The sequence below is a fragment of the Anas acuta genome, chromosome 17, assembly GCF_963932015.1.
Source record: "Anas acuta chromosome 17, bAnaAcu1.1, whole genome shotgun sequence".
Taxonomy (NCBI): domain Eukaryota; kingdom Metazoa; phylum Chordata; class Aves; order Anseriformes; family Anatidae; genus Anas; species Anas acuta.
The window spans coordinates 9,814,947-9,842,210 of record NC_088995.1 but is presented as its reverse complement, the minus strand read 5'-3'; the positions used below and the strand labels follow the sequence as shown (position 1 = coordinate 9,842,210).

At 42.9% G+C, this 27,264-nt stretch overlaps 1 long non-coding RNA gene across 1 annotated transcript in view; it reads right to left on the bottom strand.

Annotated features, from left to right (window-relative positions):
• LOC137865749 (uncharacterized) overlaps nt 1-24,103 on the bottom strand; it is a 28,848-nt gene extending 4,745 nt beyond the window's left edge. The window contains exons 1-3 of the long non-coding RNA XR_011102069.1: nt 23,520-24,103; nt 4,322-4,486; nt 3,696-4,222 (exon numbers count right to left, since the gene is read on the bottom strand). This is a non-coding gene — a long non-coding RNA (uncharacterized lncRNA). The remainder of the gene's footprint in view (nt 1-3,695; nt 4,223-4,321; nt 4,487-23,519) is intronic.
• Between the last annotated feature and the right edge of the window lie 3,161 nt (nt 24,104-27,264).

Genomic DNA, 27,264 nt, shown 5'->3' with positions numbered 1-27,264 from the left:
GAATCACCTTTTGTGCATTTAATATAAGGTGTTTCCCCCCATAACTGATTAAAGCATTTTCTCTGTAGATACTTGCTTGCTTGGAATGTTACACTATTCTACTTATTAATGTTTAAAAATACACTAGAAATAAGGCAAGTATTTCTATATGAAAAAAGTATGATCAGATCTGGCTATATTATGTCGTAAAGGGTGACTCAGCTAAGTTACATTTAGGGTATTTTAAATACGTAAGTATTAATATATTTAAAGAAAATTCTTTATATTAAAGATAATTTATTTAGACCAGTGGAAGGCTTACTTTTTTTTTTTTTTATAGTATTGTTTGTCTCTTCCCATATTTCACTTTTTAAGATACAGATTTGTTTAGTTTTTGGATGTTGGAGATGGCTTGTTTTTAAGTAAGCCTTTATAGCAATAAAACACTCTTTTCAGCATTTGCTATTGTCCTTCACTAAATGGTGTTTTCAAAATTATAACTTTAATAAAGTTATTTAGCCCTTCTGATGTATTTCATTCCATGACTAACTGGTAAATTGATCTCTTTGGCGAGCAGGGGATCCTGTGACTGGGAGGGGAGAAGAAAAACCCGCAGTATTCCTTTCCAACATTCAGTCATTTCCTAGAATTCTATAACTGAAAAACAATTGATAATGAAAGAAACACTTGCTTCTAAAGCAGAATTAGCCACGCAGAAAGCAATTTAAAATGATTGACTTCAGAAATAGCGATTAAAGCCATGAGATGGCAGCAGAGCCCAAGAAACGAGTACCTTATGGACAGCAATACAGCAGGGATGTCTGCGTTATCGCCTCTGTCCTAAATGGCTTTCCTAAATGCCTCTGCTGTTACTTGCAATAAGAAGTCCAGAGAATGCTAATCAAAGCACCTGTTCTTCATTTGTGAGTTACATTTCTTTTTGTATTTCTCACAGCTGCGATAATTTGATCAGTAATCAGATCTCTATTTTAAATAAGTGACTTCTCCCCTGTCCCCCAAGTTTATGCACATCCTTATATCCGCCTCCACTTTGGAAAAGCCTGTTTCAAAAACAAAGATGAATTTTTAACCACATCTGAATTTCTAGTGTTCATTGCTCTGATACAAGTAAGTTTAGGAATACTCCATTACAGAAATGTAATTGTACTTAAAAGCATGTATTTTTTTAAAGATATGAAATATTACAAAGAAAGGTCTAAATTGAATATAATGGAATGGAGAAGATTGCAAGACTCAAGGCACTTAAAGGAAAAGTTAAGAAGCTCTTTTACATCAAATAAATTGCAGATAGATTGTCTCCAACCCTTAAAATACTTTAATACTTCTTCCCATATCCTGTCACTCTAAATTACGTCACTTTCATAGTGACCAAAAAATGTTTAAATATCACTGTCATATGGGGAGAAAAAAGGGCAAAGAGACAATCTTTTACCACAGTAACTGTTAGTAGAGATAGATATGAACTCAAGCAACATAGAAAGGGTTGAGAGAGCTATCAGAAGTCTGTCTCTCTAGTTGTATAGCTACAAGTTTGGGAAAAAAACAACAACAACAACAGAAAAATGAATAATCCAGTGGTCTAGAACAAGCACAGGTCCTGAAGATTGGGCCTGATGAAGTTAGGGGTGCAGGACAAGATCAGGACAGTTTGGGGATGGATTCTGTCTCATTTGTGGGGAAGCCATGGGGGTAGCAGGAGGCAGCGTGCCTGACGGCTCCTGCTGGGAAGGAGGGAGGACGTTGTACGGCTGCTGAAAGCCTGGATCAGCCGTATCCTTACGGATCCCCAGCCACAGGTCAGGTTAGCTCTCAGCTTGCAGCAGCCAGCAGGAAAGTGAGCCGGGCACTACTGCTGAGTAGCAGCTCCAAACTGGGCTGCCTGCCATCGCTGGGGGCACAGCCTGGCTCCTCAGATGGAGCTCACACCGAGCGGTGCTGAGCCAGGCTGAAGCAGAAAGCAACGCAGCAATAGGTGGAGCACTGGGTTTTCCTGGGGCGTCACGAATACCACTAGGTACAGCTGTCCGAGATATCACCACCTGCATGTGAGCTGCAAGTTCACTGAAATATTAGGCAGCTGAAGGACAAAGGTGGTGTGTGTGTATCGTTTGGCTGTGGACTTTGAAGGTGCTGAAAGGATGACTGACAGGTCTTATGCCCTAGGAGGTGTTGTTTTAATTAAAATAACTGAAATTTCCATGAGATGCACAAAGACAGACTACTCAAAAGGACTCAAGATACTATAAAAACAACTGCACATTCACAGGGAGATGGCATTAGATGACTGATTATTATTTTAATGTCCAATTTCTATGTTTAAGTAGGCCCATGAATGCCTAATTTAATATTAAAGGTATATTCATTCACACCCAGGGTTTAATTTGAAGAGCTATTGAGGGGTAACATTTAAATGAACCACCCTCCAGAAGCTGAACACAGATTTTAATAAATCAGCTTTGAAAGAAGGCGTCATCTCTCAGCAACCATGTTTTCCAACAAAAAAAATAAAAATCAGAGGTAATGGTCCAGACTTCTAAGTCAAGCCTTTGACTACACCTGTGCCCTCAAAACTAGATTGCTTTGCTGCCCAGGCTGTGAGCTTCTGAGCATGGGCTCAGGCATGGGTGAAATTCAGCCCTTCAGGCACACAGGTATGCAACATGACTGGTGGATGAGTGGCACACTCACAAGTCCATAGGGTGGTTCACATGTCAGTCCTGTAAAATGCAGCCAAAAGCATAATGCATCACTCCAAAAGTATTTCCTCTAAGAAATACTTTTTTTTTTTTTTTTTTTTTAAGAGCAAAGCTGACCCAGGCTGTACACAGTCACCCTTCACAAGAAATGCTTACAACGTTCTTAGATTCTCAGCTCAGTTACTTCTGCACACATCTGATGGAACAGATCCTGTGGAACAATGCCATGAGGCCAAGTCTAGTTTTATTAGATTTCGCTATTTAAAAAAACAAACAAAAAAACAACACCCTAATATTATTTTAAGCAATGAAAAGCAGGAGTGGCATCCACTTTAAGGGGATATATTTTGCTATGACTTTTACCCCTGACCTTTTCCTGCACAGCATGTTTCATCCTCATGGCCCGAGCACAACTGGTGCTAGCGACTCAAGCTGTCACATCCATGTAAAAGGAGGAAGCAAAGCTGGCATTATGCAACTCGCTGCTTATTCACAGAGTGAATGTGAGTAAAGACAAATCCATGAAGTATGTGGCAGCCTCAAGGACTGCATCCTTCAGAGCACATTAGTTGTCTGGTTCCCCTCCACACGACCAAAAGCATGCTGTTAGTGTTCAGAAAGCTCCAGCACAATATGGTTTATAACAACTTATCTGTGAAATATGGGGACCAAAAAGCTGTCTTTTTTTTTTTTAAACTAATGTTATCCATCCCATAAGAAGAACATTCTTAAAGGCTTGAAAAATCAAATCATAAAGTAGGAAGACTGAATTTTAAATTAAACTTATACATTACTTATCATCTCTAAAAAGGCAGGCAGATGATAAGAAGTATGGCAAATGCAGAAATCCGTATTTTTAGCAACATTTCTTTACATATTGTATTGCAAAATAGCCTTCCAAATTCTAATAGAAATCACCATGACTTACTTTACCCTAGTAAAGAAAAATAGAGTCTAGAGAAAACACTGCTTCCATGGCTTATAGCTTTTAGAAATTACCTGCCAAGTGTGTAATTTTAAAGTGATTGTCTTCCATTAGAGCTACAATAAACAGCATGGTAGAAAATTCAATCTGATTAGCTTTTCTAATGAGCTGCAGGAGGTTGCGGAGGCCAGAGCAGAAGAATCTTAAACATTTCATCACTGATTACAAACCTGCCTCTGAATTAATCAGATAATGAAGTGCATGGATTTAAGGAACCTAATGCTGATCAACAAATTATCAGTGATCCTTGCAGATTTTTGGCAGGCTAAACTCTTTTTTTCCCCTAAGATTTCCTAAATCACCAAGGTTACAAAAAGCATGTACTATGTATGTAGCTTTCTCTGCAGTGACCAGCAGATGCAAACTTTATAATTTACAGAGCTATTTAATTTACTCACAACCTGTTCAATTTCCTTTTGGTCTCTAGGAGGGCTGTTGATATCACAGGTGAAATTTAATTGAGACAGCAGCAATTAAGAAGATAAGATAAATCCAAACCACTTTTAAGTACAGTTTCACTCGAAAAAAGGAAGCTCTTACTCTGTAAATGAGAGCAGAAAGGGTTTCAGGTATTGCTAGTGCACATTGTGCAAATCCAGATTTCTAAACAGAAACTAGCCCTGTCAGTAGAACTACTTACCACAGTGAGCATTCAAACTATGCTCGGGCTGACCTGCTGTTGTCTGTGCTGCTGCTGCATTCCTCTCCAGCCAATTCTTTCCCTTCTGTGTTGCTGGAGTTTAATCGTGCGCTTCCATTTTGCAACAGAAAAACTGGCTGTAGGACCCCTAAGCAGTTGTATCTACTGAGGCAAAAGAACACAACAAATCAGTGCCACTGGTACTCAATATTTAAATTCCAGCAACCTCAGTGCTCTCTGTAAGCACGTGTAACACCTCATGGTTCGTACTTCTTGTGAGACCTTGAGCTAGGTCTGAGGCACAGGGAGAAACAGATTCACTTGCTGTTTCTTCTGAGTTGTGGAATACTTTGCTCTTGGGATTTCTTTTCGTTTTCTGCTTAGTCACCAACTTAATACTCACTGAAAGATCAAAGCCATTACCGTTAAAATCTAATATACTGCTCTTGGCTACTGCCAAAATCAGGGTATGGACTAGATAGACCCTTGCTCTGATCCACTATGGCAGGTCTTATGTTCTTATTATGACTTAAAATTTACTTTCCCCAAAGGGATGTGCTTGTAGAAGTACATCTGTCAAGTGATTCATGAGAAGTGGACATAAAAGAGAACTGAATATGACTAACTGAATACATTAAAAAATTTAAACAAGTATTCCTGGCAAATGAATACTTGAAAGATCTTACGTAAAAACCCTGAGTAACAACTTGAATTTGTCACTGCTGTAGTATCTGTTTTACACTTTAAATAGTTGCACCTTTAATCAAACATTTTTTTAACGTTATGTATTGCCCTTTTCTTATAAAGACATATGGGTTTTTCCTTTCTGTCTCAGTTGTTTTGGATTAAAGAAGAAGAGGCAATTACAGGAATATCAAAGAAAGAGACAGAAGCAATCGCATGGATCAAATTATCTCATTGAAATCCAGGGGCCTGTTACTTTGTGAGTTCAGTCAGACCAGGATTCATCCTCGTTGCTTGGAACAGTGGCAAATTTGTTTTAATCTCTGCACATCACTCATCTGTGCCCAGTATGACCTATCCTGCAAGGTTAGATTTTTGGTATTTGTCTGAATAGCTTTTAACATAGATAGCTCTGGAAATCAAAGATACTCTGGATAAAAATGCCAAAACTCTTTTGTAAAGTAGATTTTATAAGAAATTTCATTTCTTATTTCAGACTTCAAATGTTCAGAGTTACTGTGAAAGTAGAGGTGATTGATAGATTACTTGTTGAAAGCACGTTTTATTATAACACTTGTTATTGAGGAGTAGGAATAAGCTCAGTTTTATGGGAATAACCATTTTATACATTACTCCTCACATCAGTGTGTATGCTTTCAAGTAGTGGCATGCACATGTTGTAAATAAGGTGTCTTTATGATTCCAATAGCGCATAATCCAAACAGGTCAGCCAAGGAAATAGAAATGGGACTGCATCTAGAGATGGAATGGCATAACACTGACACTCATATTAAACAATCTCATTTTTCTTCCAACTGCAGACAAAGCATTGCTCAGTGTGGTTTTGAGGGTGACACATTGTCTCTAAAATGTCTTTTTCTAAGCACAATTTTGAACATCAGCTGTCTCATTGCTTCGGAGTTTTCATGACAGGCTTCATTTATAATGTTAGAAAACAGGATGCTGCAGCACCAGCAAGCCTTTCAAAACATCCAAACCAACAGGAATTCTGTTGGGTGCCATCTTAAGTGAAATGGAAAGACGGCAACACCTAAAAATAAACAAAGATGAAAGCTCTCTTTAAGCTATGATCAGTGGTGATTCTTGAGACATAAGAAAGGATTTTCCATATCCCACCTACCTGTACAAGCAGACAGCAGAACAGAGTTGGGGAAACAGGGGAATAAAAACAACAATTAGCTCAGACCTGGCAAGTGACTAGTTTAGTTTAAAAATTTTCCCCTTCTGGGATTCCACATCCTCCCTAGATAACCCGGTCCACTGCTTCGCTGCCCATAAACTCAGAAAGGAAGCCGTACTATTTAACCTAAAGTACCTGCTGAAAATTAGCCAAGTATCTTTCGTTTTGTGTTAGTAAACCTAAAGAGTGACTATTTGACACTTTAAGACATCAAATTAAAACACCATTTACATAGTTGGAGAACTGTAGTTTCCCTCATCACTCTTCTAAACTCAGAAAAGACATTTCTTTTAACCTGTCCTCCTGGGTCATGTTTTTTAAACCTCTTATCACTTTATCTCTCCCTCTCTCCTCTCTCCCCAGTTTTGCTCTTTTCAAACTGCAGAGTCCAGAACTAGAAACAGCAACCGGACTGAACTCTCACAAGCACTAAACTGATCACAGCAAGTTTTCCGTATGTGCCTTTTTGTAGACACAGTCTGTGATAGATGACAACCCTCCATGCCATCCAGCTCCCTACACACTAGACTCCTGTGCATTTATCTCATGGAGAACTAAAGTATTGCCACAAGTAACCAAGAGGAAAAATCATTCTAGATTTTAAAGTTAAGCGATGTCTGAGAGCTAGCACATCGCCATGCGTTCTGACCTTGAGCAAGCTCAGCATCATGCCAGCTGAACACTATAGTAAGTATAAGAAGGCCGTCCAGAGAAGTCTGTTTACTGGAGCATTATGATGGGTCAAAGAAAGTTCTTGGCAGGCTACATAAGCTCACGGGTCAGATATTATACAGGCCTGGTTTGTCTTGCCTTTTATGTAGGAAGTTCTTGGGAAGTTCTTCAATAATAAAATTTCTGTTGCTCTTCTACACGTTGTTCCAGTCTCTGAAGACCTACAGACTGAAAATCTAAGGTGCATGCTTTTGTTTATAGTTGCTTGAAAATTTACACATTTGCTATTGAAAATTACTGCCAGTAATTCCAAATCATTTAACAAAATAGAACATTTCCACATAGCTCCCAAATTCCTGTACCTCAAGGTCCTTCATGGCACACAGTAAAAATTGGATGGAAAGTCTGTAAATTATGGACACATACGGCGTGTACCTGTAAGAGTACCTTCAAATGATAGAAGATAGGTAGAACTCTAATGGATCAATGTACATTCTTTAAATAATTCTTTATATGAAGCTGAGAATGAAGGTAAATCTTCAAATTAATTTTCTTTTAAACTTTCTCCATTTTTGTAAATCCCTGTAAAAAGCAATATTGTAAGTAGTAGTGGCTGGTAGGAGAAAACCAAGTTTTAAACTGTACAGGAGCAAGAATAACTTTCAGGTCAGCAGTGTGTTTTAATGAAATACTTTTTAACGTCCATATGCTATTACAGTTATGCATTTTTTTATTTTTTTATTTTGGGGGGGAAGAAGGGAGGAGAAAATGAGTTTTGCATTTTCAAATACATGGCCGTATCTATACGAGGTTAGAGCAATGCAATGTAAGGCCAGCTCCAGCAGTCCTTACTCAGTTCTCGCTCTGTCAAGCAAGATCCACTGATCCTGAACAAATGTACACCGGACAATGACTTTGGGGCATGGCCTACAGAGAGGGCTTCATCCAGGGTCTTCGAACACAAACACACTTGTTAAGGCTATCACAGAATGAGTCGTTTGGTACAAATTTCCTTCATTAAGAGTCTAAGAGAGTTCCTAATAAAATTAGTGGAAATTTTCTTTCTGTCTTCAGAGAAAGCATTTTGGGGCATTCAGCTGAAATTCACAAGCAAAAGTTATTGCCACACAAGTGGGTTAGAATTTGGGTGAGACTTTGCAATGAGAGGAAACTGGGATGCTCTTTGGACAACGTAAGAGCAGTTTTTCATAACAATAAATGCATGGAGATGGCCAAATTCACTGCTGTCATCACTGCTCTGACTGTCTTGATTTAAATGAATTTCTCTCCCTTTACTCCAAACTGAGTACATCTCCTGGCCAAATACTTTTGAAAGCTTCCAGACTATCTAGTGACACAGCTAGACTTGCTAGATTAACTGCATGTACAAATTTGAGTGACCCAACTGCCACATGTTCACTAATCACTCGGGCCTGCTGGCAGCCTGGACCTGTGGCTGCTTTTTCAGTCCTGCAGAACGGTGAAGGCTGCAAGTCAAATCCTCTTTAGCTGAGCAAAGTGACTCGTATGCCATTTTTTGAATATATAGCTCTATAAATCTCAGGATGGCCTTTTGAACTGTATATTACTATAGAACTGTGGGAAACCCCTTTTGGGAGAGAAGTGGCACAGTTGATATTTATCACTACAAAGTCTATTGCAACACACTGTCTCCTTCCTTTGAAATAAAAGCTTTTGAATTACAGATGATCAAATATATTCACACCCCAAGCGAAACCAGAATATTTCTGGCTTTTTGCCAGTATCGGCTTGGGTGTGAAATATATGACATTTTGCATTATTTTTTTGCAGTAATAAAAGCACTTTCTCAGCTGAAATCTCCTCTGCCATCTAGCAAGTGCCACTGGGCTGCAGCTAGTTTAGATGCATGAGAGTGAATCTATCGGTCCCGCGACTGCAGAGAGCAGTCCCAGGCACTGTGCTACACACTGCTTATAGATGCCACCATGGTACAATCACTGACCACATCTAGAATTTGACAGATTAGCAACAAGCAATACTTTGGGATATCAATTAATAAAGGCAATTACATTAATCTCTGCATGTGACCAGTGAAACAAGGCCGCTGTGCTGTCTGTGTGGAATGTGGCTGAGCTGGCGCTGAGAGGCATCCTACCTCAGCATTTCCAAAATCTCCAGCTCTGTAACCTGAATGTTGCATTAACTTATCTTCCCCTTTCATGTATTGACATTTCTTTCCTTTGGGGAAGGAGGCACAAGATTTTAACAAACTGAGAAAGAGGATGTTAACCTTTTAGAGGGATCAGTCGCAGAGTGAGCTCTGAGTTCACCTCCAACGCTCAGTGATCTCAGTGTTGCTGCTAATGTGTGTTTTTGTTTCAGTTCAATGGTGCTAAAGAGGAAGTATTCCTCTCGACAGAAAGGAGATGTCCCCTTATTAAAACCTGCTCACACCGTCAGGGGAAGAGAGCCTGGCAGATCAGCGAGGCCTCGCGGCGCAGAGGCTGACAGATTTCAGCCTGCTCAGCTGCCCAGCTCCTGCTGAGCCGCAGCGAGGGAGCGGCTCGCACCGCCTCTGCAGGACCTGGAGGAGAAAGCAGAGCTGTCAGTACTGCTTCCAACGTCTCAACCCAATTGTCTTCGCTGTAATTAAACAGAAATAGAGAAGAACAAAAATTGCTTTTTCCTGCTACAGCAGTCACTTCTAACAGTCGATTTGTCTCCGAGCAGAGATCTCTTACTTGGGGCTTCCTGTGACAGACAGGATCCTGCCGCCTGGGTCTTCATTTCCAACAGGGAATGTGTCAGGGTACGAGGCTTAGAATCTCACTCGGGGCTTATTTGTGGGCTGCCACCTTGGGCCTGATATACAAAGGTATCAAGGCCCCTCATGATGCCGACAGGAATCCAAGACCCTTAATTCATTTAAGCCTCTAAAGCCATGATCTGGAGTTTTGTGCTTAAACTGCTTAGAAGTTTATTAATCCCTTCTGGACAGCTATCCTCTTCCATTGCTACTTAAATGCCATTGTGAATCAGGAATGGTTTCATTCTTCAAATTCCCTCTTTCTTGAAAGGATTTTTTTTTTTTTTTAACCAGCTGCCACCTCCAGCCATCGATGTTTGGCACGGGCTCAGGATGCTGCGGGAGATCTGCGCTGTGTCCGAGTGCCCGTGTGCATGCGACGCACCAGTGGGAACAAAAGGCCTGGTGAAGCCTGCATCTGCCCCACGCTGCCTCAAATGCTGAAAGCCACTTTTAGGAGACAATTTACAGAAAAATAAAAAAGTTTACAAACTGCTTTACGAGACAGTTAAATGGTTCTTGAGGGGGGGTCTTTATAATTGAATTATGAGAACAAAAGGAATCTGAAGAGCAGGCAGAGGCCTTAAGGCCCAACATGCTTGACCTCATTTGGTTTAATTGCACTGCTGGCTCTCTCACTACAACCTTCACTTGGAGAACAGTCTCTGGAAATCATTTAAACTCTTTGCTTCAGTTGCCTTTGTTAGTGATTTAGTCAATAATTTTATTACCTCTTTGGTGAGATAGCTCTGAGTGCCCCAGTCTTTAATTAAAAGCCTCTTAGGTTTGACTCTTTTAGCAATATGACCATATCTATCTGAGATCTTTATCAGAACCTCCCATAAATTTTATAACTTCCTCCGAGTCATCCTGGAGATGCTGTTTTCCATTGTGAATAAGCCCGACTCCCCCCGTACTGCCCGTGTGTCCAGAGCGTGGTGCAGAGCTGAGGGCGAGCTGAGCCCTGCGGGTCCCCTCCGGCAGCAGAGCAGAGCCAGCGGGAGGGAGGCCAGGGCCACGCACGTCACTCGGCACGGAGATCGAAGAAGTGTCTGCAACTGGGGCCAAGTGGGGCCAGCAAAGGTACTGCAGCACTGCTGAATCGGGATTTGGTCCTTCCCCTGCCACCTCTCTCCTGCTGGTGGTTATGGCAGTACTGATGCCGCAGTCGCCGAGATTCTTCCCTCTCTTGGTACATAATGATTGTTAGATTTTGAGCAAGCCCTTCCTGGAAGCCTTAGCCTTCAGACTGACTTTTTGTTTCTATCCGCCCTCCACTAACTTCTTTATTTTCAATACTGAGGCTATTTTTTAAAATGAGCTCCCGTTTTTCAGGGTGGTTTCTGTTCAGACCGTGATCCTCCTGAATCACAAACTCAGTGCAACATTTCCAACTCCGAGTGATCTGAAGTGAATGCCTGCAAAGCTGGAAGCAGTCATTACCCCTCTGAACACGGCCGCGGTGGTGTTCAGTTCACTGGGAGCAGAGCAAGGGGCAGTAATGATTACTAAACCACTTCAACTCCTGGTAACCTGATTCCGTCAAGGCTCGGTCCTGCTGTGGCAGGGCTGTGGAGGGTGGCCTCCCTGGGAGCACATTCTGGAAACACATGGGTCTGATCCTGGCCCGTGTCATGCTCTGAATCCTTGTGCAAAGTGGGTCGACTGTGCTCCTTCCTTAGCAGATCTGTTCAGCCCCAACTGTAAGAATGGAGAGAGTTAGACAGAGACAGCAGCAGTGGGTCCATCCCAGCTGTCTCAGGTAAAGCTGCCAGGGAGAATATACCAGGAGGTGGCACGTCTCCCCAAATCCAGAGGATGCTTCCAGCCTCCTCCCAGTGCAGGACTGGCCTTGGCAGACCCGCAGAGGGGCTCACGCATGCAGCAGCTCTCAACTGCTCACTTCTTTGGCTTCTTTCTGCTTGCTCAGCAGCTCTCTGTGCAAGTTCTCTGGGGCTGGAGGAAGGTTCCCTGAACCTCCGACCCCACAGAGAATTTGATGACAATCTGCTTTCTAACAACACCAGTTCAGCCAGCTCTCCCACAAAGAAGTGCCTGAGCATTGGTGCCAGCTGTAGCGCTGTCCTCTGGCTCCAGGCTCAGTCACAACCTTCCTGCCTCAGTTTCCCTTTCTGCAAAATTAGGGTAATCGTGCTGGACACCTCACGGGGGAGTAGAGGGGGCTCAAAGAGATTAATGAGCTCTTTGTAAAGTGCTTTGAATATGGATACAGCTACGGATAGTAAGTGCTAACTATCAATTATTAAGTGGGAGTCAGGTTTCAGGAGCTTTATAACAGGGAAAGGTTAAGCAAGTGTAATAGCAGAAGACATGTAATGAAGCTCAGCGCTGCCCTGTAGCACCGGCTATGAAAAGCTAATATCCACAGGAAAAATTCCAGCTCTGCGGCCTATGCAGAGTATTTTGCTCTGCTGCTATAATGATGACACTTAGAATTAGACCGACATAACCTAGAGAGCTCTGGGGACTCATCATCTCTGAGATTTCACTTAATTATTGGCAAACTCTGTCATTTAGTATCCCGAGCAGGCTGCGCTATGTATAACCAACACATCTAATTTGATTTCATCTTGAATTGCTCCTATGAGTGGTCTTGAATGGAACCGCATCTGGTATCTTGGCAACGTCTCTTCTTCTCTTGGAGAGAGCTGTCCTTGAATCTATAAAATGGATCTCTTACGGCGGGGGGTGCGTGTGTGTGCGTGTGTGCGTGTGTTGGGGGGGATAAACCCTCTGAGAGCACACAAAGGGAGGCTCTGCTTACATGCACATTTGATGTGTTCAGGTTTTTAATATTTTTTTTTTCCAGATAAATTATATCCACGAATCTTTGTGTGAATCTTTTTTGAACTAGGGCAGTGGATTTAAGAAGCACTGGGGTTACTTTATCCGTAATTGGGGCTTTCAAGAAGGAATTGCTTGTTGGTTAAATGCACAAAACTCTATTACTTTCCTCTATTTGCAATACACAATTAGAAGGGAGGGTGGGGGGATCAAATTTCACTGAGGAAGAAATAGTTATCATATAAGTCTAGTCAGAAACGTATTTTTCTGTGTAAGGACGCTCAGGATTTTGCCATGTGGGACGCGAGGATCACTCGAGGATTCCCACTGCCTCAGGATTTCTCTGTCCAGCCTGCTCCTTCCCCTGACAGATGGCTTGTGGAGAAGAAAACTCACCCCAACTTCCACATGCAGCAGAAAAACGGGAAACAATTCACAACTTATTACCTTCCTCAGTGTTTCGGATCTTAGGGAAAGCTCAGGTAAATAGCCTGTGGGTGAATGGCAATGAGCAAGTGGTGATGAGAAAATGAAGATGTGCCTTCTGCTGCTTTTGTTCTACAGGGGGGAAATGTGCAAATAGCGCACACACATTCACATGTGACTTTATTTCAGTAACTTCTCTCAGTTCCTACTATTCCTTGATAAAATGCCATTTTTTCTGAATTACTGGAACTTTACCTGCCACTTAAAACTTCTCCTCCTCTATTGCCATACTATACTTAAATCACTGGAGTTATTCCAGACACTGCAGTATCCTACTCATCAATAAGAATCAATCCTGCAAGGCTGAAATTACAAGACTTTTTTCCATTTCTTTCCAGATATGGAGGATTTTATCAAATTTGTAACCTAAACAGCTATGGGGAATCCTCTCCCTTTGTGTCATAAATGAAATATATTTAGGATCATATTTCGGAAGTAGTATGGCACTTTCAGCTCTGAAAAACAGCGGAGTACAACAGGAAAGCTCATGTTCTTGTTATTTCAGGTATGAAATAACTCAGGTTTATTTTTATGCTCTACAACTCAGAAACTATCTGACACTTTTTTCAGTCTTCTCTTGTTTTTTTCCAGACTATCAAATTAAAGTTTCAGTTGGACTAAAATACAGATTGGAATCATGAACATGATCAGCTACTTGGTAACTTGATGAAGTACTTGCCTACTTGATAAACTGATATTCTTGGAACTTTTTTTTTTTTTTAACAGTTTAACAGAAGGATCTTTTTCTATTCCAAAGAAAGCTGTAGTTACTTCTTGCATTCAAGACAGAATTTTATCAGAATCTAGGATGGCACAAACTGCCTATGTGCAACAGATACTAACTATTTACCCCTCTGTCCTTCTTTGTCAATTCTCTTATGCAGAGTAAAAATGCATTAACACACGCATTTGTGAGTACACTGTGTTTCAGTGGTCAATGTGCATTCATCAGCTGTAATAAAATGCTCAGTGCTTCCTGGATGCACAGGATATGAATCAGTTAATGTGAAGAAGATGACCACATAGCATCATCATTACAGAACCGTATTAGCATTTTCTGCGTGTGGAGCAGCTGTGGCAGTGTGTTACTACTCTGCACATTTCAACAGACTCAGCCAAAAAGAGGTAGACGAATGCAGTCCTCTGCTCAGGCACATAGAAGCTGATCATGAAAAGGTGTGATCTTTGTTTGGTATTTTCTTCTGGAGTTATATCCCTTACTTACAGGGCTTCTTTCTGACTGTTCTTCCCAATAACAACATGCTTTGAAGCACCGAGCAATAATTGTTATTGTTATTTGCATTGCAGGTTTGATTGGATAGAGGACCTTTGTATGACGTTCCAAACAAATGGAAAAAATAAAAATGATGCTGACATGATGATGTTCTGGGTGATTAATAAGGGAAGCAATGTTTGGAATCAGGGTGGAGTTGGTAACATTGCAAGGAGATCTGTAAGCCCTGCTGCAGCACAGTCCCTGCAGCCTGAGAGCTGTGTGGGGGACACTTCCTCTGGTGCATTGATCCCACTACATTTCAACGAAGCTGGATTAACTGGTAAAGAAAATGTTTATGAGCATCTATGAAAATAAGTGATGTTAAGACAAAACTAATCAGAACAAGTGGACTTGTACCTGTTTTGAAGTATAAGCAGACGTGGCTTTAATTTTTCTTTGATAACAGTTACTCAGCACTGGCCTTTCTCCAATTTAAAGAATAAAATCCAATTTCTGGTTGTTTTCATATTTAAACCATCCTGCTGGCACTCTGCAATGGTATAGGTTAAAAGAAAAAAAAAAAAAAAGCCAGGGCAGTCCTTTGATTAAAAAAAATTGATGACTGCCAGACTAGACCATTTCTCAAGGTCTCTGCCAGCCTTATGTTTCTCTCATTTGTCATCAGGTCTGGAAAAGTCTCTGCTCTCACTCGTATCCATGTAGCTGCACCTCTTCTTTTTAGCCAAAGCAGTGGTGGTGTACAGAACTAGCTTGCCAAGAGTCAAAAAAGGAATTAATGATCACGTCTGCGCAGAGACCAGACTTCTGGTTTTCCACTGCATAACCAGAGAGCCTGGCCTCCGATGGATCGGCTCAGCTGTCAGATCGGTCCCCCAGGGAGATACAATCTCTGCAGACCTCAGCACCTGATCCTACCAGTCAAATGTTGAACTTGCAAACAATGTTTTTTAGGAATTCCTTTAAAATTCCTTCAGCCTCATTCCAGTCTTGTTCTCACTCCCGTCTCTTTGCACAGCCACACATCCCTTGCACACTTCCCAGGCCTCATAAGAAAGCTTCTCCCATCGCTTCCTTCCAAACAGCTTCTGGAGGCACAGCAGAAGGGAGCACATGTGCAGAGGTGGGGAGAAGAACTGGAGACAGGTTGTGCTTGTGGGAAGAGCAAGTAGTCTGAAGAAGGGAACCCAGACTGTGCTGGCTTTGCCATAAAGCAGAGCATAAACGGGAGTCTGTGAAAGCTCTCAGAGGAGAATTTAACACAGAATGGCCAGAAAAGGCCAGGAATGTTTCAGACACCCTCCGGCCTGCAATCAGCAGGTGTTAAATGCCAGGGCATGTGAGACACCTGTGGCCATGAGACTGCAGAGTTCCCTTCCCTATTTAAATCGAACCTGCAGTGACCCCTCAGGATCTGCCTTCCACAGAAAATGAGGCTTCTGCAGTCTTGTTGTCTGCCTGTTCCTTGTCCCAGTAATGTTTGCAATGGACGACAAGTTTCGAGGAGAACTGTTTCAAAGACAGTAAGTTCCTACATTTCATGAAAGTGAGTGTCTGGACAGAATATGAAAGTTTTTGCCATAAAAAGTTCCTGTAACAAAGATCTGGAAGCAGAAGTGAGGTTGTCCATCCTGCTCTGAGTTTCATTTAAATTTATCTCATTTTCCTCTGTGAAGAGTTTTGAGTCTGAATCTGTTCTTGAAAACCTCTAGCAAGGGGATGCCTCAGCATCCGCTGGCAAACCCAGAGCTGCCACCCAAAGCTTTGCCTTCCTCCACACACTGCTGCCTCACCAGCTTGCTATGAAAGACAGTTTTAGAAAAAGTGAAATGAAGAAGCTTAAAATGACATAGAGAAAGGAAAATACTCCTGAGAAACAACATCAGATATCAGCTCTGTATCCTGAGACAACTGCTGCAGACCACAGCAGCTGCCTATAGAGGCAGTCCCTTCCAAAATTTAACAGAATATTTGGAGAAACCAGTCCCAATAGTCCCGTAAGCACAGGCCAAAACACAGCAGTGCCAGATGTTGCCAATTTGTTGCAGACAATGTTTTGTATCACAACTCTCACTTAGGAGCAGGGGATGGTAAATGCAGCCCTACTACTTCTCTCTGGTAGCCTCCGCTCTTTGTGCCATTTCATTTTTGCTCCAGGACTACTCTACATACCATATGCTCTTGTGAGAGGCAGGGACCTGGAGCTAAATGTATATAAATACCACCAAGACACATCCCTCAGCCTTGAATCCGAGCGAGGATATTACTCCATTTTGAAGTGCAGCGAGATAAGAGCACGCAGCCAAATGCCAGCTCCATTAACAGCTCCGCAGAAAGCACACGGGTGCGCGCAGCACAAAGGCACTCAGCCCGCCGTGCAGCCACCTCCCGCACACACAGCACACAAGACCCCAGCCCTGCAGAAGCTCGGCGTGTTGCTGACCCATACATTTGCCTCGAGTCCCAAGCCGGCCCCAGATCCGTTTGGGAACCCAGCAGAGGGCAGTCCTAAACAAGAGCCAGGAGGAGATGTCTTGGGCGGCTGCGGCAAATCTGCATTGGGATCCTGCTCTTGTGATGCGAGGACCAGCCAGCTTGCTTTCTATTCATGCAGGGGCATTCAGCAAGGGAGGAAATCCTGACAGAAAACGAGCTTTCTGGGAAAAAAAGCAGAGACATTCGTTGGCACATTGCTCCTCTGCTGTGTGTTTGGTTTGCCAGGGGAAAAAGTGACAGCTTTCCATGTCCTCCAGCTCACGGCCGTGGCTCCAGCTGCAGTATTTCTGCCAGGTTTGCTGGCAGTGCCTGAGAGCTGGGGATTATATTTCAGTATTTATTAGAAATAAAGCCAGGATATAGGGAAGGATAAAAAATCTTGTTTTAATGGGGAGAGTGCAAATGAGGCGTCAGCAGTTTTTGCTTTCCTTCACACCTTTGTGCTATCTTGTTGTTGCTGGTCCATCTTCCCTTCTCTCTGCCATCCTGCCAGACCAGCTCCCGTTGCCCTTTCACCCCTGCCACAGCGCAAAGGGGGGTTACAAATCCATCACTGCTCACGGGAAGCATTCAGCAGGGCTGCTCGGTCACCCTCTGCTTGGGTTGCTCTGTCTCTCAGCAATAGCTCCTGCATTTTGATTGCAAGCTCCGTGGGCCATAGCCGCCCATAAATAATTAGGAAATACTGAGGGATTTAGCTCTGGCTTTCCCATTTTCAGAGCTGCCCTTTTCTCTGCTTTCAGTATCATATTTTATTTACTCTATGCTGAATATTCTGTCCCTGGACCTTCCACGTTTCCAGGAAAGTTACTTCAGGGTTTTGCCAAACACGCTGGGGTCAGACAGACAGGGCAGGGAGGCAGCCGGGCATTCACACCTTCTTCCCAGCACCTCTCACGGCTCCGGAGTGTGCCAGCTCACAGTAAATCTTCCTGCTGCTTTCTGGGGAGCTAACTGCTTCTCTGCATGCAAAATTTCAACGAAGATGTAAGGAAGACTTAGTCAAACATTTTGTGAAATAGGCCACCGTTTAGAAGGTAATCACAAAGAATCAGGGAGGGCAGGAGCTGGCAGATGGCTGTGGGACAGGGGCTGGGAGCAAGCGCTGACTTCTGAACCGCTTCTGAGCAACGCCACAGCCCGGCCCTGTGCGGGTTGTGCTGCAGGATGGCAAACGTGGGCACAATCTCTCTTCTGCCCTCCCGATTTAACGCCTGCAAGAAGAGATGAAAAACTTCTCTTGCCCTCACTCACAGGAGGGAAGTGATGGGTATGACACAAACCCCCGACTTTGGGAAATAAAGGCACTAAAATCAGCTTTACATGGGCTCCTTTGCTTCAGGTTTCAGCCAAACCTACCTCTGTCTCTCAACAGGCTCAGTTCTCCTGTAAGTGACAGAAATGTCTGTTGGACCAGGAGCTCGGGTCACGGCTCAGCCTCAAACACAAAAGCTTGTCCATCTATTGCTGGGTGTTTAAGTTCTTAGGTTTTGAATTCTTGTGGGCGACTCAAGGAAATAAATCTGATTTAGTGGCATTTAAAAAAATTATTGCTTGTAAGAGACACAGACAGATTGCAAACAAAGGGCTGGTTCCTGCTCCTGGTGCAGGCATGGAGCTGAGGCACCAGAGTTCACTCCTGACTGCTGCAGGACAAAGAACGAAGTAAGAGCCAGCTGGAAGGCCAAAAGCAGGCACCGACTTGCTGTCAGACCCTCGTGATTACCTCTGAGGGGAGAAACACAGCTTGTAAAAAAAATTATAAGAGGATAACTGCACCTTCTCCTTCATGAAAATGAGCGAATTCCAGAGTGTTTCTTCCTCTGCCTGCTATGCGATTTGCTTCAGCTTCATTTCACGTGCTGTCTCACACAATAGCCTCCGGGGATTCTCAGGGAAAAAAAAATTTAGCTGCCTCACCTTCTATGCCCAACTCCTGCCTTCCTGCAAGAAAATTATTTGCTGCTTTCCTAACAAACCAGCTTCGGTTGTCACTGTAGTTAAGGTTATGTCAACACTTCTATTATAAACTCCTCTTGTCAGGAATTTACAAGTCGGCTGTAAAAATTCCCTTTGCACTTAATTCTGGCATAGATGAAAAAGCCCCAGGAGCACATTAAAAAAAAAATCAACATTTATGTATTAGATTTTAACACTTTCCAAGAAATGAAAATTTCCATGTTAGTGCAGACACCGTATCAGCAGACAAAGATGTACACCAATGGCTCCAGTCAGCGTGTGAATCCTCTGCTGAATTAAGTCACCTTGGAACGCTGCACGCCAGGGTTGCAAATGCAGAAACATCACTTTGAGAGGTACCGCTGGAACAAGAAGACAAGTTCCCCCCCAAAAAAGTCACCTAATTAGACTGCAGTAACTGAAATGCAAGCCGTTCCCTTTACTGAGGGATACATCCTGTCTCTTGTACTGAGAAGCCGAGTTTAATGTATGAGGGTTTCACAGGAGTTGAGGAAGGCTTATTTTCACCTGTCTAAAATATTTATCTCACCTTCATCCTCATCTGAGTTGCTCATAATCACCAGCACATTTAGTTTTCTGGCGCATTACTGCCGTTTATTTTCATTTCAGAGACCGAACAGCGATACGGAGCGAGGTTAAATGATGTGCCCAAGGTCTCAGAGGACAAGCCTCTGGATTGGGAAAGGAACTTGTACCCGTGACTGGGATCCACCCTGGTAGATTCTCCATCCTCTCGTGGTTTACAAAGAAGTAACAGCAATTTGTCGTCCTTAATACAGCTCTGAGCCTGCAGGTTCTTCCGTCTTCCCTAGCTACTGCTTGGCGGGGTTTAATAGCAGCTAGCTTCTCTCTCTCCCTCCACTTCCCCCCTTGCTTTTTAGGGTTTAAAGAAAAGCCTTGAAAAGATCTGGATTTGGCTATGGGGAAGTCTAGAGCTCATGCATGGGCTCTGCAAATCCTTTGTCTATCGGAAGTTTTGCTGTTTACAGGCTGAAAGGGAGACAGGCCAGGATTTGCTGTGTTCACAGAGGTATGTACTTTGGGGTTTTATCCAGCCCCATATAGAAACGGCAGATTACATGGCGCTAAACAAAACTCTGTATGTCCTGAGGAAAAAAACAGGGGAAGGCAAGGAGAAGGAATAAGAAGATATATGTTTTACCAGGGCAGACTTTAGTCTATTTTCAAATGTTAGAGGAAATCAACAACCAAAAGGGATCATAAACAATCCAGTCAGAACTAGTACATCTTCAGTAAGACCACATTTTAAAAGTATGATTCCAGCTCTGTAAACTAATTTACATATTTAATTTATGCAAATACCTACACCCATGAATATGATTTACCTTTGCAAAGTTATGCTCACGTTTGCAGCATTGCAAGCCACATTTTAAACAAAGGTTCAGATCTCTATCTTTTACCTTCTTTTAACAGCACTGACACGTACAGGGAACACTGCTTACTACAGTGACAACTAAGAAGGACAAGAAGTAACCCTGTGATGATTTAAGTCCAGTTTTGAGCTTGTGATGGTGTAAGTCTGGAGGGAAAATCACTGAATTTTGTGCAACAGAATCAGTCCCAAGAAGCGCAAAAAGCATTTACAAAGCAAGATTTTCTGTAATATGGTCCATTGGCTTTTGATAATAAAAAACACATTGTAAATGGCCAAGAAATTAATCTTTAAAAGGCAGCTGTAGCCCATGTGTATTAACTATTTTTTCAAAGACATTTCCTCTGGATTTTTGTTACCTTCTTTAATACGTGTTTCCAGCCAGCAGAGATGTTATGCTCTGTGGGCGAAATATAATATGCATTTTTAAAACATTTATAAATATGTATACACCCTATGGACTCACATGGCACTGTAGGAGCTGTGTTCAGGTCTGCCTTGAAATGAAGGCAGTCTTTAAAAAATAATTACAAGTATAGTAAGGTGTACGTTCAACACAATGCATGGGGATTTAGCCAAATAAATTTCATTAGCACTAATGAGAGGTGTGCAGCTAAAGCCCTGCATATCAAGACATAATGCATAAAGAAAAGCCTGTCTAATGATGTAGTTACTTATTAAACCAGAACAGCTCTGAAGGGCATGCATGTTTATCTATTTTTATTTATTCCTTTTAGAAAGAAATGAAATGCACACACACACATACACACACACAAGTGCATCAATATTCTACGCAACAGAGTATTTCTAAATTTTGATATATTATTATATTGAGAAATCATTTAAGTGATTCTTCAGCCATTATTATTTTCTGCAACAGTCATGATTAAAATGTCCCTTGAGGACATAAACCAGAAACATGCAAATAATTTGACTATGTGCTATGGCACTTTTGTGCTAGAATAAACAGGTGTGATAATACAGGCGTTGGTGGGATATTTTAGTTGAGTTGAGACTGTGACATATACTACTCAAAGCTGGGAAATTCTCAGTTCACCTACCTTGTTTTCTCAGCTATCACTGTCATCTTTATAAAACTTCTTTCCTTTTCTCAACAGCAGGGCATGCAGAGGGCACACAGTCTGTGTTATGGGAAAGCCGTGTATTTAGTGCATGCATGGAGGTCAGTAACTGTATTTTTCATCAGAGTTTTGTTAATTTCTGGACGTGAAAGGATGCATTTTTATTTTGGTTGTGCTATCTGAAGTAATTGTTTATTTTCTTCTGTGGATGGCAGGTAGGTTCCTTTTAGGATAGATACAACGTGCATTTGCTGCCAAGTTCAGGGTCCGAAGATGCTGCTCCAATGTATCATTTCAACACTTCGATGCCATCTACTAGATCATTGTGTTATGGGGCCAAGTTAGGGCCAGCAGGGTAAAGGCAATTTATAACCCACATAGTGACATCAATCTAACCTAGCAACCTCCCTAGCAACACTGCCAAAGCATCACAATGTGGCCCCTATAGCTCAGATGATATGAAGATAGTAGCATTGTTAGGGTGGGAGGTTGCCACTTTGGCCTAGCAACAAATAACAGCCTGACCTTGGGATCTATTGAAAGCTGAGAAGCCAAGCAGAACAGAGGGAGAACCACCAAATGAAAACCCACGGGTTCCTGCCTGTTTCTTTTATGTAACCTAAACAAATTCTTCAGAGAAAAATATGGCTATGCTTCCAGACATGGTGCATGCATATATATTCAACATTGCTTTTCCACATGGCTGCTTACGAGCTGTACAGCTTTTATGCTGTGGTTTGGAAATCATAAAATCTGGGTGCAGGCAAATGACAAGTATAGAAATCACTACAGCCAGCTCAGAGTGGTGGCAAATGGGTTGCATGTTGCTGTTAAAGTGCACTGATGTGTGAGGGCTCGATGCACACAGGTATGGCACATGGTAATCCATGGGCTACACGCACGCCAGGCCTTAGGTTCACTCAAGAAACCTAGCTGGAGCCAGCTTATATGCAGTGTTTTGTCACTGAAAATAATGAAATGGATATAAATCACATCCCCCCCCTTCTCTTTCTTCTTGTTACTCATTCAAATGAGCCCCCTATACATGTCATTGTGCCAGTTCACCACAAGCAGCTGCTGAAGCAAGGTAACGTTTCTCTCCCTTATATACATCAAGTGCAGAGCATCCTCTAAACACACCCTGGAGCTATAAGGAGTTGCACCTGACCTTCTTGATATTTCCAGTTCCTAACCATAATCCTATACTTCTGGTGTTTGTAACTGAATACCACTTACAGCATCTTGACAGTTACAGCGATTCAGAGGCAACTGAGAGAAACAAATGGAAAGTGTGGAAAAAGTAAGTGATGTGTTTGTTTCTGTGCAGGTGGCACTGAATGAGTATATGGTGATGGAGGTTACCTCGTGCTGAGCCTCCAGCCACTGTTTGGTCTTGCTTAAAAAAATCTATAACAATATTAGCCTACCAGTTCCTGTGAATCATAAACCATGTCATTTCAAAGCTATCCTGTACAGTGACCGCTTCTATGACCAACCAGTGGGGATAATTCACCTCCCCCTCCCGGTTTGCTGGCTTTAAGCTACCAGCTGGCCAGTGCAGAGAAGCTCAAATTGCAGCTGCCTTCACCCTGTTTAGCATTCAAGATAAACAGATGACTTTGGTTTTCAGCAACAAAATATTGCAATGGAAATATTTTATTTTCAGAAAAGCTATTTCTTTTGTTAAATTAAATATTTGCACAAATGCATGCATCTGTGTGCATCTGTGTGTGCATTAGACATGCACATATTTATATATAATTGTATATGTTTAAATGGGGATTTTTTTAGGTTTTTAATATCTTCTATTTTGTGACTTGTTTCCCCATTGTATAACACTTGGTATCACTTTCAGTTTATAACTTCACTTGAGAGAGTAGCCACAAGCCACAAATAGTCAATTGTACACTAGCAGCAGACTTTAACAAAGGGACTGATAGAGCTGAACTGGAAACGGTATGTCTATAGTGCAGTCACTGCTACAGTAACCACAACCATCATTTTGGTAACACAAAATTGGGTAATTTATCTTACAAAAATGTAGTGTAAGTTTCATAATACAATATAGCATCTATTAAATCCTTTTTGTTTTCTATTGAGACCACGACAAATTCAGACATTGTGCAAAGTGCATGGAAGTTTCTCCTTTTGCACATTTCTTAAACTGAAAGGTCTATATGCATTGAAAAATATGGGCACTGGGAGAAACCTCTCATGTTTTAGTGCCACTTTATCCATTCCATACTTCTTCAGACTGAAACTGGCCAGCTGGATTTTTCAAATACCTTGAATTTCCCCTAACAGCCCGTGTTGCAGATGTGTGTACCCAAACGGTAAAGCAGAAAGGGTGCAGTGGTAAACAAAGCAGTGTGCCTACCTCCCTGTGGTGCAGTGCTGCTGGGATTCCCACAGACACAGAGCAACATGAAATTTCAGCTCCCTGAAGGGCTTCCCTGCCCGCCTGCTCTGCCTCCTCCTGCTGCTGTCCCTGTGGCATGGTCTCCTCAGAGGGCAACTTCCAGGCTGTGAGAGAATGGGAGTAGAATGGGAACATGGATGAATTCTTACAGACCGACCATATGACTTTCCCCATGTGTTTCCCACTAAGCTTCTCGGTAAACAGTGGTAATCTCTCCCTAGCCCTAATGCTGGCTTTCCCCATGGGTCTAGAGGCAGCTCCCCAGCAGTAAATGAGCCTTCCCCCCGCCCTTTTCCATCTCATTTCCTTCCCCTCTTTGAACCACACTTCCTGAGGCAGGGCAGGGTCGCGTGTGGAAGTTTCTCCTCCATGCAGGGCTGCCAGAGAAGGAACAGTCGCTCCTGGCTGCGTGTCTTTTCCTTGGCACGGTGTTTTGCCACTTTGTGGATCACCGTGTGAAGTAGACTTGCACAAAATAGCAGAAAAGCAGCTCATTTCCTCCTCCTGCACCCGCTTTAAACCCCTGCCATGGCAGCCTGACCTCTCGCCAGTCCCAGCCACTGCATTTGAAAGCTCCAGCTCCAAGCATCCTCTGCTCTGCTGTGGCGACTTCAGCCAGAGCAAGAGCCCAGTGTAATGAGGAACCAGGAGGAGATTCAACAGGACCCAATGCCAGGAAAACAGCTTGATCTCTGCTTCAAAAATTCATTGTGATTCATTTTTTTTCCAGTTCTGAAACTGAGTAATTGAGGCGAGTCCAGAGTCAGTCCCAGGTACTTAGAGGATGAGACAAAAGACTCTTCATGAATGTTTCAAGAACAGGCAATGCTTTCACATGACAGAGGTTAGGACTGCCTTGCATGGCTTTGTGGATGCGTGTACACTTAGCATTCTTAATAGCTTTGTTATTTAAAAATAAAAGTAATCTTTAAAAACAAATACACCTGACTAAATACTTAAAATTCTTGTCTTTTCCCCCACAATTCATTCATAACTAGCATTGAAGCTGGGTCATTGCAACTGGGAGAACTGAATGATTCTTCAGACAAGATACAAACACACTCTGCTAAAAGCAGACAGATCTGAGCATTAATGAGCACGTGGGGCTGGGGGGAGATGACAGCAAACTTGGGTTTGGATCTGGGATTCATTCCACCTGTGAAAGGGAGGATGATGGATGCAGAATCTGGGACCCAGTATACATAGAGTTATCTGTGTCTGATGCAAATATAGGGTCCTCTTTGGTGTAAATCACGGTAAACCTCATACACAAGCACTTGGGAAAGCGCAGGCTCACTCAAACCCATTCATTCTTGCACAGGAGGGAAAAAGAAGTGGCCCTGCATTTGTGAGAGGAATGTAGCTATATATAAGGATCTCCAGTGCCTGCGGTTAATGCCAAGGTCAGCTCCAGCTGACACCCGTGCCTGAGGCTGTGGGGGAAGGGGCTGCTGTACTCTGCAGTGGAGCCACAAGATGTCAGGAGACTGCTGCTGTGCTGCTGCTGTGCTGAGCTGAGCTGAGCTGCTGCTGCTTTGCTGCTGCTGCTGTACTGAGCTGAGCTGCTGCTCTGCTGAGTTGCTGCTGCTTTGCTGCTGCTGCTGTGCTGAGCTGCTGCTCTGCTGCTGCACTACTCTGCTGCTGCTGCTCTGCTGCACTGCTGCTGCGCTGGCACTAGGGTCTGGGAGCTGCCTGCAAGCTCCTACTGTCATTTTTGGGGGCCAGCTTGCCTCTCCAGTGGGCTATCTGGCCTCCTTCCTGCACCCCTTCATTTCTTGATGACAAGGTGTCACCAAGGAAATGAAGAACCCTCTACCTTTTGACAGCTTTTCCCAAGTCCCTATTTTACAGCTTGCTAACTCCTTCACTGTGTATCCACATGCAGCTTCCTCTGTTCTATCTGACTTTATCTGGTTGAGTGTGTTCATGTTCTCCACAGGGTTACTGGTGGTTACAGCATGCTATGAGGTCACTGATTCACCTCCTTGTTTTCAGAACCCGCCCTACAGCCCCCCGACATAAAACTGAAAACCGGTCCTATGTGAGAAAACAGCACTTTGCAAGTACGCTCGCAATAAAAGGGTAAACAAGATCTTACTTGGGACTGTGCCTGGGCTTGCATCCAAACACGTTGTGCTCTACCTTTAATATAGAAGGATGCTTATAAAATGCATTTCATACTCACTGCATGCACTCCTCCAGTGAACACCCTGATAACCAGACACTAAGCTGGGTGCTATGTGAAAATCCTGCAGGAAACTGCTGGAGGAATAAATCCTTTTCCTGCACTTAAAGCACACCCCCGTGCTAGTTCCTGCATGTCAGACAGCCAGACCACAGCTGTGCACGCTTCTAAAGCAGCAATGCTCGTTCCACATGGTTTAGTTCAAGCAGGTGGTATTTAGGGTGTATATGACTGCTGCAAAATTGCACCTACATGTAATTCCTTTAAACATTCCTTCAGATCCAGCCTGGTGCAGAGCCAGCATCTATCTGATGGACTGACAGAGTGCTGTCCAAAGGGGAGCAAGTGATCCCCATTTTGTTGCTCCTGCCAGACCAAAACCGAAATGGTGGCCCAAGGAGAGGAGCAGCATCCCTCTCCCCTCACAGGCACACTGCCACTTACCTGCCTATACTTGCAGAATTGAAATTCTTTTACGGAGAAGCAATTTTTTTTTCCAAGTGTAAAACTGTTTTAAGTAGAAGATATGTGTCGCCAGATCTGCACAGTGCACAAACTGGACTGGGAATTTCAGGGGCCAGTGCTGTATGTGGTTGTTATTCTCATCCCCTTGCTCTGGCTGTAAGCCATTGCTCGTCTGAATCAGGAACTGTCTGTGAGCGTAAAAGAAACACAAGCCACTTACCTGCAGGGAAGAGTCAGTCCCTTCTTCCACGCTAGGAACTTTATCTCCCTGTATGGTAAGTGCTGCAAAAGCTCAATTGCTTTGGACAATCTCCACTGTTAAGATACTTTCTGGTATGTGTTACATCCGATTACCCAAATGACTACAGCAGTATACCTCCAGAGACTCCAAGGAGACCTGAAAGCCTTTGTTATATGGTGGCACTGCTGGTGCCAGGAAAGGATGAAGCAGTGCCACTGAGGTACCCCATCCTGTTCATGATCTGATCTTGACTGTATCTGAGTCCCGCAGCTTCTGGATACTGGACAGACACAGTGAAGTCTCTCTTTTGACCCTAAGCAGCATCTGCTAAGATCTAAGAAAATCAGAAGATGCTAGAGAAAAACGAAGAGTACGAATTTTGTTAGGGTGATAGCACATTTGCCAGAACAACTTGAAGAAATACAACACAAAGACCAGCTTGTCTTGCTCCACATTGAAGAGTCATTACCAGGGATGTCAAGGTGGGATGCAGAAATGGATGTTAGATAACTCAAAAGCAAAGCACAGGTACTGGCCTACAAGATATTTTCATGCACTGAACACTGCAACATTCAGCTCAGTTGAGACTGGAAATTTTCATTTCACAGCTTTTGACTTGCTATGTGAAATGACATGAAAAACACCGAGTTTATGTTCACATCAAAAAAAAAAAAAAGAAAGAAAAAAAAAAGCACCAAAAAACAAGCACAGATGGCACCGTGCCTTTCTGGCAGCGTCAGCAGGTTGTATAAGGATTAAGCAGGTAAGAAGGGTGAAATGCAGGCCCCATGCCTGCCACTCATACAGTTCTG